Genomic DNA, 9,205 nt, shown 5'->3' with positions numbered 1-9,205 from the left:
CTCTTGCCCCTCCCTGCGATTTTCCTATCATTCTCATTGTAGGTTTCATGATAACAGTCTTCGGTTTGCAGTAAACCTCCTCACCCAGTTCCCAGAGGACCGCCTACACCTGGCCCCCACCTGTACCTGGTCCGACTGGTTACTCTGACTGACCTTCCCTAGAGACATAAATATCCTGCTCTCCCTACTCTGTCCGGCTGACGCCCACACAATACTCTCATCCGCTGTGAGACAAGGTAATAAAGTTTCTTAAACTCTCACAACGTTTCTTGGCCTGGCTCCTTTCGGCATGGATCTCACAGAAACATCACTGATGAGAGAGAGTCATTGATCAGCTGCCTCTTGCACACCCCACACTGAGGTCTGAGCCTACAACCCGGGCATGTGCCCTGATCAGGATTCGAACTGTGACCTCCTGGTTCATACATCAACGCTCAACCACTGAGCCATGCCGGTTGGAAAGAATGGTTAACTTTAAAAAAATGTTCCTGACATAGCCTCCCGTGTGGCTCATTGGTAGTCACAGTTTGAGTCCCAGTCAGGGCACTTGCCAGGGTTGCGGACTGATCCTCATTAGGGGGCGGAGGCAGCCCTGGAGGATTCTCATCATTGATATTTCTATCTCCCTCTCCCTTTGCCTTCCTCTATGACAATAAAAACATATTTAGCCCCAGCTGGCTTTATTCAGTGATTAAGAGCATCAGCCCTTGGACTGAAAGCTCATGAGTCCCATTCAGGTCAAGGGCACTTCACTACCTTGGTTGTAGGCTCCATCCAGCCCCTGGGCAGGCACCTGCAGGAAGCAACTAATGGATGTGTCTCTCTCACATCCATGTTTCTCTCTGTCTCTATACCTTCCTTCCACTCTCTCTGAAAATCAATGGGGAAAATATCCTTGGGTGAGGATTAACAACATGTAAAAAAAAACAACACATGTTTTAAAAAGAATTTAAAAAACAATTTGTTAGGTTAGGTGGCTCAGGAGGAGGCGAAGGAAATAAAGAGAGTTGATCAGAAAAGGGAGAAGGAAGGAAAGTTTATTCTGCGTCCCAGGGAGACCCACGTAGTCCCAAGGACAGGGCACGTGGATTCACGCCAACAGGGAGGGGGGCGCTTTTTTTTATACTGTGGTTGGCTGAGGGGCGGGGACATGAGCTGAGGTATTCAGCTGAGGAAGTTTCAGCTGCAGGGGGTCAGCAAGGTATTCAGGAAGGAGTCAGTATGTGTGTGGGGGTCGGTGTGGATTCAGGGAGAAGCCAGTATCTGTGTCTGGCACGCTGACCTGTTAGAAATGCCAGGGGGAGTCCATTATCTCGTCACATGTCTGCATGTATCCGATCCTGGGCTCTCTCCGACCTAAAACAATTTAAAAGACATTTTTAATTAAAGAGATAAAATGTTCCTTGGAAAATACAAGTAGGTGGTTAGGTTTTCTCACTTGTGACTCAGTCACTTATTTGTGGTTACACTGTTTAATCCACAATAAGGAGACTTAGAAATCTGGGTTTCATCGAAGTAATAACCCCCTGATTGGTGAGTCTGTGATACGAGCATAACATTCATTCTGACAATGATGAAATCACTCCTTGCCAGGCATCCTGTTCATTGGATGAACCAGGTCAGATCCCTGGCTCTGACTATTGCCTCTGTCCAGTTCCTGAGGAAATGCTCACCTTTAGTTTCATCTGAGACAAACAGCCCCACCCAAACAGCTGCAATAACCCATCCAGCCTGGGACACAGGAGAACCTGGAGGCCATCTGACACAGGCAGCCTGAGGGCAGAGCCACAGAACCACAGGTGACCTCCATGGAGAGAGGAAAGGAGGGCACACGGTTCACCCAGGACTCAGCTTACCAGGAGGACCACACGGGGAGGAGCGGCATCAGTCACCATACACAGCAGGAAGAACGGTCTGTGGGTATTCACCATGAACTGAGATGGAGAATATATTTGTATTTCATCACCTTTTTTTCACCTTCCTTTTCACAGCTATCTGGAAAACAATAGTCTCGAGGCATTTTTTTTCTAGAAATCATTCTGATTTTCTACTCTGGAATACCTCTGGCTTTTTATTTTGTTTCCTCTCCCATCTCGAGAACCCTCAAATAAATGACCTCCTACTGAAAGGGTGAGGGCTAGTTTGCCCCAGGGTAGGGGCTACGTCCTACTCTGCTAGCCACACCCAGGCGGCAGAGCACAGTTCTTTCTCCTCCCCTTACTCCAACCCCCCCTATATAACCGGTCTTCAGGCGGGGTTTGCTCGCTCAGCCATTTGGTTTGCCTTGATGTCGGTGAGCCTGGTGGATGGGGAGCCCAAGCTAGCTTGAATACAGATTCTTATGCTTTTGCATCGAATTGGCTCCCTGATGTGGTTTCTTGGGAATCTTGAAATCTGGGCACAACATTTGGGGGCTCGCCCGGGGTTCCCAAGACCATGTAGGGACTCCCCCAATTCGTAGAATCTGCATGGCCGCGGTAAGTGTCTGTGTATTGTGTTTGTCTGTTCTGTGTGCTTTATCTGTTCTGTGTGAGCTCACTTCTGAAATCTGTATTCGCCCACATTGACCGTGGACGCACATGGGGGTCAAAGGGCGGGAGGAGTCGGGGGATGCCTCGATCCTCCATCTGTATCTGTAGGGGTGTAATTTTGCTTCCAAAAAGTCGGGAGGTCTGTAGAAACCCCAATCTGAGACGAGGTGGGTAGCTCCCGCCAGTTTGGCGTAAGCCACCGTCTGTCTCTTCCATGGAAGTGGAAGGCTGTTTTGGGCCCTGTTTGTCTGTGCCTGTTTCTCTGTTTTCTGTGGACTTACTGGACGGATGTTATGGGACGGACTCAGACTGCTCCTTTGGGTATTGTGATTGATCATTTCAAGGAGGTTGGGGGAGGCTTTAGAGCTCCCTCAGGAGTTGGGAAGTTGTTAAACTCTGAATGAATGTCTGGTAAAAGTATGTGAATGTAAAGGCAGGGGAGGGATCCCCGCCCGCCCGCGCGCATCCCAGGCAGGGAAGGTGAGCTGGGAATCACTGTGCCTCGGGCCGCAGGAGAGGAAAGATGCATCTGGATGCGGAGGCTGAAGCCGGTGCGCAGAGGCTGAGGCCAGCGCACCAAGGCTGCTTGCTGCACAGTAGGGGCGGGCGCCCGGGGGCAGGTGTGCAGAAGCGCAGCCCTCGCCCCGGAGCCCGGCCGCGCTGCGGGCCCAGGCGGCTTGGCGGCAGCGGCGGGCTGGCAGCGGCCCCCGGGCGTGTGGCGAGCAAGTGGAGCCCGGTGGAGGGCGGGGGGGGGGGGGGGGGGGGGGGGGGGGGGGGGGCCGGCACGTTGCTCACGGGAGGTGGGAGCGGCAAGGCCCCCGGCGGCGTCGGGTCTGTGGGGGAGGTCGCCCCAGCTGGATCATAAAAGTTAAATATAAAAGTTTTAAAATGCATCCGGGATTTCTGTGCACGTGTAGAGGGGAAGGGCCAGTTTAAAAACGAGTGCGCATAGTTTTGAGCTGAACCTGACCTTTTGCTGTGTACAGAATAAAAACCCGAGACTGTTTTGGCCTTAAAAAGATGGTCCTAAAGAATGTGGTCAATTTACATCTGAAAAGACCAGGAAGGCCAGAATCTGTTTGCAGGGCTCAAATGTGGTTTTCCAGAGCCCATTGGAAGTAAAAAAAAAAAAAAAAGCAAGCAGTTTACTCTAATTTGCCTCATGAGAAATCTAAAGAACAGAATTAAATCTATTGGTTGACTGAATATTTAACTTGCCAGCTAAAAGTTTAAGGTCTTTTTTTTTCTCTCACCGTTGGGAAGTCTGAAGCTACACCCTTTTTTTGGTGGAGGGCAGGGTAGACACGCCCTTCCCCTAGCATGCAGGTGGTCCGGTTCTGCCAGCAGTCATCTTTAGAAATGTTAATTTGCATTTCAATGGCTACACCTTTTGCTGGCCAGCCTTCCCAGAAAAGGTCAAGCGGCCAAAAGGTGGCTCCTTTGAAATCAGCTTTCTACTAGTATAACTTGTTTTTGTACTCATTGATACAATATAATGTTGGCCATCTATCTTTTAGGGATTTTGGTTTGCTCTTCCCTTGTTTATTGTGAAAATAGAGAAATCACCTTTTCTATCAGAGAACAGTTTAGACAGCCACAATGCTGAGCTGTGTGACTTAGCAGCCGCCACGTTGGCTGCATGGTTTTAAGGCGGAGTTTTATGGGGCTGCAAGCATGCTTGCTTCGCGGATTTATTTTTAAACTAATCTCTTAAATCTAGAAAACCCTGCTTTCCTTAAACTAAAGACAATTAAAGGTTATAGCCAAGTCTTTAAAAGGAACTGATAGCAGTAATCCAATTTCTAAAGTACGATTATTTCAGGTAGAAACTGGTTTCTGTAAATTGATCTGTCCTTATTGCTTAAATATATATAACTAGTAAAATATCTGTGTCTCTTAAAAATTTTGAATGTATTACTAATCTGAAAAATGTTCATTATTTACATGACACCTAAAAATTAAGGCCAAGAGTTCTAACTGGAAGGCATGGCTTTGGTATGATGGAAAAATAAAATAAAATGTTGAATAAATGATAAGCCAGTGAGCTGGGATTGGTCACTGGTGGATTGTGAGAAGGACTGGACGTGGCCTAACTTCTCCTCCCTTGGTACCCCTGAAACGTCAGAGGGTACTTCTGGCCTTGATTTTCTTGGGTTTTGGTTTTGGATTTGTTTGTTTATTTATTTGTGATGAATGCCGTTTCTATCTGGATAAAACATAGGTCAAGGACTTGTTCACTGAAAGAATGTAAATATAAATATTTATTTAATATTTGTATATCTACTTGGATATAATTGTTTGTTCATATACATATGAAAGTCTGAAAAAAAAAAAAAAAAAAGAAAGGCACAAGCTTGACTTCTTAAGGCTGAGTGCTCTGACCGATAGCAAAGCACCCTGAGCGGCCGCTGGGATCTTTCCCCAAGGGCGCTTGCTCTCTGCCAGAGGTGGAATCAGCCCGCCTAACTAGTAAACATCTCTATCTGTTTGTTTGCTGGGAACTTTGATTTGCTATGTGATATTCTGTGCTGGGTTGGGATTTTAGAATTCTAAGATAAATTTAAAAGGTATTTCTGATTGGGACATTTAAGGATGGGGCTCACAGTTCCTCAAGGCAAAGATTTAATGGGCCCTTCCCCCTGCCTGTGCTGAATTGGATAATACAGGCCAGTACTAAGACAATGGGCCTTGGAATCTGTAAAGATAGGCGGGAATGAAGCTGGTCTAATGTACTGAAAGGATTTGGTACCTGTCTGCTGCTAGCAAAGGAGGGGCTGATACCCCCTCCTAGCGCACTCCCTTGAAACAAACCATGGAACCTGGTGGGGGCCATGGAGTGATACCCTCTCGAGGTCTGAGAGTCACTGGAGCAGCCGGCCACCATGGAGCCCTGGGGAGAACCAGAGCTCCTGGTGTGGCACCCAGAGGCAGTAGCCTCGGCTCCCCCACTGCCTGTGGGCCTGGAGGTGAAGTTGGGGACCCTGGTGCTCCTGCTGGTGCTCACACTCATCTGCAGTCTGGTGCCCATCTGTGTGCTACGCCGACCGGGAGCCAGCCCCGAAGCCTCAGCCTTCTGCCAGAAAGTCCTGAGCCTGACGAGGCCCTGGCAGCCCTGCACGTGCGACCTGGGTCCATCACACCCACGTCCGGTCAGCGGACCCATCCATGGTCCAAAAAGACTTCATCACCAAATGGAGCGTCGATCGAGATCAACGCAACCCACTCAAGCTCAAGCTACGGCGTGCTCCACCTGCCTGATGCTGGTAACATGACTCGCGATCACCCCTGTCGCCAGGAGCCCCCACAGTAGACTTAGATGATGCCTGCATCTTCATGGACATGGCTCCAAAGAGACAGGGACAATTTATAGGAAGATCAGGAATAGACTTTAGTATCACATGTTTAATAGCGGAAGATTTGGCTGCCTGAAGAGACCATAATGCCAATATTATGTTTCATTGTATTGATATGTTATATTGACCTTTAATTCTCTTGCAGGTTTGAATGTATATTGGTTATCCTGAAAGAGAACTGTGTGGGGTGACCCCCAAAAGTAAAGGGTGCCTAGCTGCCAAGAGGGCAGGTGCCCAACTGAGCAGGGAACGGTGCCCATCAGGTTTTGGTCTCTGTTGAGAGACAGCTAACAGTTGGCAGCCTATAATACTGTCTTGCAGGCCTTTGTGACGATGCCCATGTCAGGGGTAGTAAGCTGGGAAAGGCCTGTTTAGAATAGAAGGTCTGAGGCATGGTTATGCATAAAAGAAAAGTCAGAAAATCTTAGAGTAAATCAGTATATTTTTCTTCTTGTGTAATTCCTCCGAAATTTGGCAATGCTAACATGGCAATACGTTTCTTTGCATAGATTCAATAAGACCAGTTCCTAATAGTGGTTTTATTAACGGAAAACTTTGACTGGAGTATCATGTTTTAAAGAGCCCTGTCTGAGCTCTAAAGACTTGAAGCCAGTAAAAATGCCACGAAGAAAGCCTGGTATCCTGCTTGGAAGCCCTGAAGATGGCTGGCGCTGGAGCGTCAGGCCGATGCCCTACTATCACTGGTGGTTGGTAAGAGTAAAAGGGGAGCAGTAGGGATGCCTCTGCGTTCCTGCGGAGCCCCCACACGCTCTGGGCCGCAACAAGTAGGAGGGCTACTGAGATGGGCTTAAAGCCTGGAGCGTGGGCTCAGGTGGAATTGCTACAGGTGAAGGATTCACCTAACTCAGCAGATACTGCAGGCGGGCCTGATGGCAGCTGGGTGGCGTGGCTTCCTGGCCCTACGGGGCACATTAAGATTCAACCATGAGATTCCAGCAAAGGTAGTCAGTTACCATTCTTGTTGTGTTTATGCAAACATCAGGACAGTAGATAAATTAATCTTGATTTGACTTTTTGATAGCCATGGAGGAATTTTAAGAAGAAAAATCCTATTTCAATAGAAATTGTTAAAGCTAAAATGGTTTCTTTCCCCTCCACCAGACCATTTGTTAAAATATGCCCAGTACGGGCCTCTAGCAATGGTGGAATCAGTCCGTCTCATGATTGAGCCGGAAGTTCCAAGACAAAGGGGGGAATGAAAGGGCGAGGGCTAGGTTGCCCCAGGGTAGGGGTTACGTCCTACTCTGCTAGCCACACCCAGGTGGCAGAGCACAGTCCTTTCTCCTCCCCTTACTCCAACCCCCCTATATAACCGGTCTCCAGGCGGGGTTCGCTCGCTCAGCCACTTGGTTTGCCTTGGTGTCGGTGAGCCTGGTGGATGGGGAGCCCAAGCTAGCTTGAAATACAGATTCTTATGCTTTTGCATCGAATTGGCTCCCTGATGTGGTTTCTTGGGAATCTTGAAATCTGGGCACAACAGTTAGATTCCAGGTCAGGGCACGTGCCCAGGTTGCAGGCTCAATCCCCAGTAAGGGGTGTGCAGGAGGCAGCCAATCAATGATTCTCTCTCATCATTGATGTTTCTATCTCTCTTTCCCTCACCCTTCCTCTTTGAAATCAATAAAAAAAATATTTTTAAACAGAATTAAGTTGGATCCTTACATTACACCACATACAATAATTTACCAAAATAGATCAAAGACCTAAATCTGAAGTAAAATTATAACATTCTTAGAAACACACATAGTGGGAAATATGACCTTTGATTTGGCACCCCTGCTGGCCTGATTGACGCCTAACTGCTCCCCTGCTGACCCGATCACCCCCAATTGCCATTCCCTGCTGGCCATCTTGTGGTGGCCATCTTGTGATGACGTGAGGGCATTGCGTGAGGGCGTAAGGACCACGTAGGCTTTTATTAGTATAGATGACACAAAAACCAAAAATAGTCAAATTAAAAATAGTGTTTTTGTTATATCAGGCCAAATAGGAATTGATTACCTCAGGGCACCGATTTTCAACTGGTGTGCAGCAAGAGACAGACAGGTGTGCTGCAAGAATTTTTAAAACATGAAAAGAGGCACTGACCTCTTTTCCCTTAGATTGTTAAATTTAAGTAATGACAACAGCCAACACAACAATAGCTGCCTGCGGAGTGAATGAATCAAAATTATACCTATTTTTTTTTGTCAGATTGGCAAAAAAATAAATAAATAACATACTTTTTTTGGTGTGCAGCAGAAATTTAGTAATTCGTTTATGTATGCCATAAAAAAGGTTGAAAATCGCTACCTTAGGGAAATTATGCCCTTTTACATTTCAAAGTTCTCTAAGGATACATTTTTAAAAATGATCTCAAATAAATTTCCTTCTAGTGTAAACCGCACAGCTGAGAATCTAATCAACATATCTCATAGCTGGTGGTTAGACTGAGAGTTGTCCTCCCACCAGAGCCGAAGGCTTGGGAGGCCAGGGGATTTTTTAAAATACGAAATAGGAGGTGGGGTGGTGATGGGTGGAAGATTCAACGCTGTCGACCATAAGCAATCAAATGGAGCCAGACACATTATTGCAGTGGTTCTCAACCTGTGGGTCACGACCCTTTTGGCGGTCGAACGACCCTTTCACAGGGGTCGCCTAAGACCATCCTGCATATCAGATATTTACATTACGATTCATAACAGTGGCAACATTACAGTTAGATAGTAGCAACGAAAATAATTGTATGGCCAAAACTGGTTTGGCTCAGTGGATAGAGCGTCGGCCTGCGGACTGAAAGGTCCCAGGTTCGATTCCAGTCAAGGGCATGTACTCTGGTTGCGGGCACATCCCCAGTAGGAGATGTGCAGGAGGCGGCTGATCGATGTTTCTCTATCATCGATGTTTCTAACTCTCTATCTCTCTCTCTTCCTCTCTGTAAAAAATCAATAAAATATATTTTTTTAAAAAAAGAAAATAATTGTATGTTTGGGGTCACAACATGAGGAACTGTATTTAAAGGGCCAAAAGGTTGAGAACCACTGCATTATTGCATACGGTTAGGTGACTTTTAAGTGTGTGCACTTGTAAAAAAAAAGGATCCCAGCTCCGCCGGGGGCCTCGCACATTATATTTCAACGCAAAAGTCCCAGAGGACGAGTTCCCGCGGGCCTTCTGCCCAGTGGCGAAAGCGCTGTCCAGCTGTCACTCAGGCGCAAAAGAACAGGCCTTTCGAACTGTCCAATCAGGGGTGGCCCCGGGACGGTGGGCGGGGCGATGTCCCTCCATCAGCCCGGACGTCCTGCCTCCGGGAGCTAGGGG

Source organism: Myotis yumanensis, unplaced genomic scaffold (genome assembly GCF_028538775.1).
Source record: "Myotis yumanensis isolate MYYU_CA2020_CCGP unplaced genomic scaffold, mMyoYum1.0.hap1 SCAF_5, whole genome shotgun sequence".
NCBI classification, from domain to species: Eukaryota; Metazoa; Chordata; class Mammalia; order Chiroptera; family Vespertilionidae; genus Myotis; species Myotis yumanensis.
The sequence above is the reverse complement of the archived record's forward strand: the minus strand, read 5'-3'. Positions refer to the sequence as shown.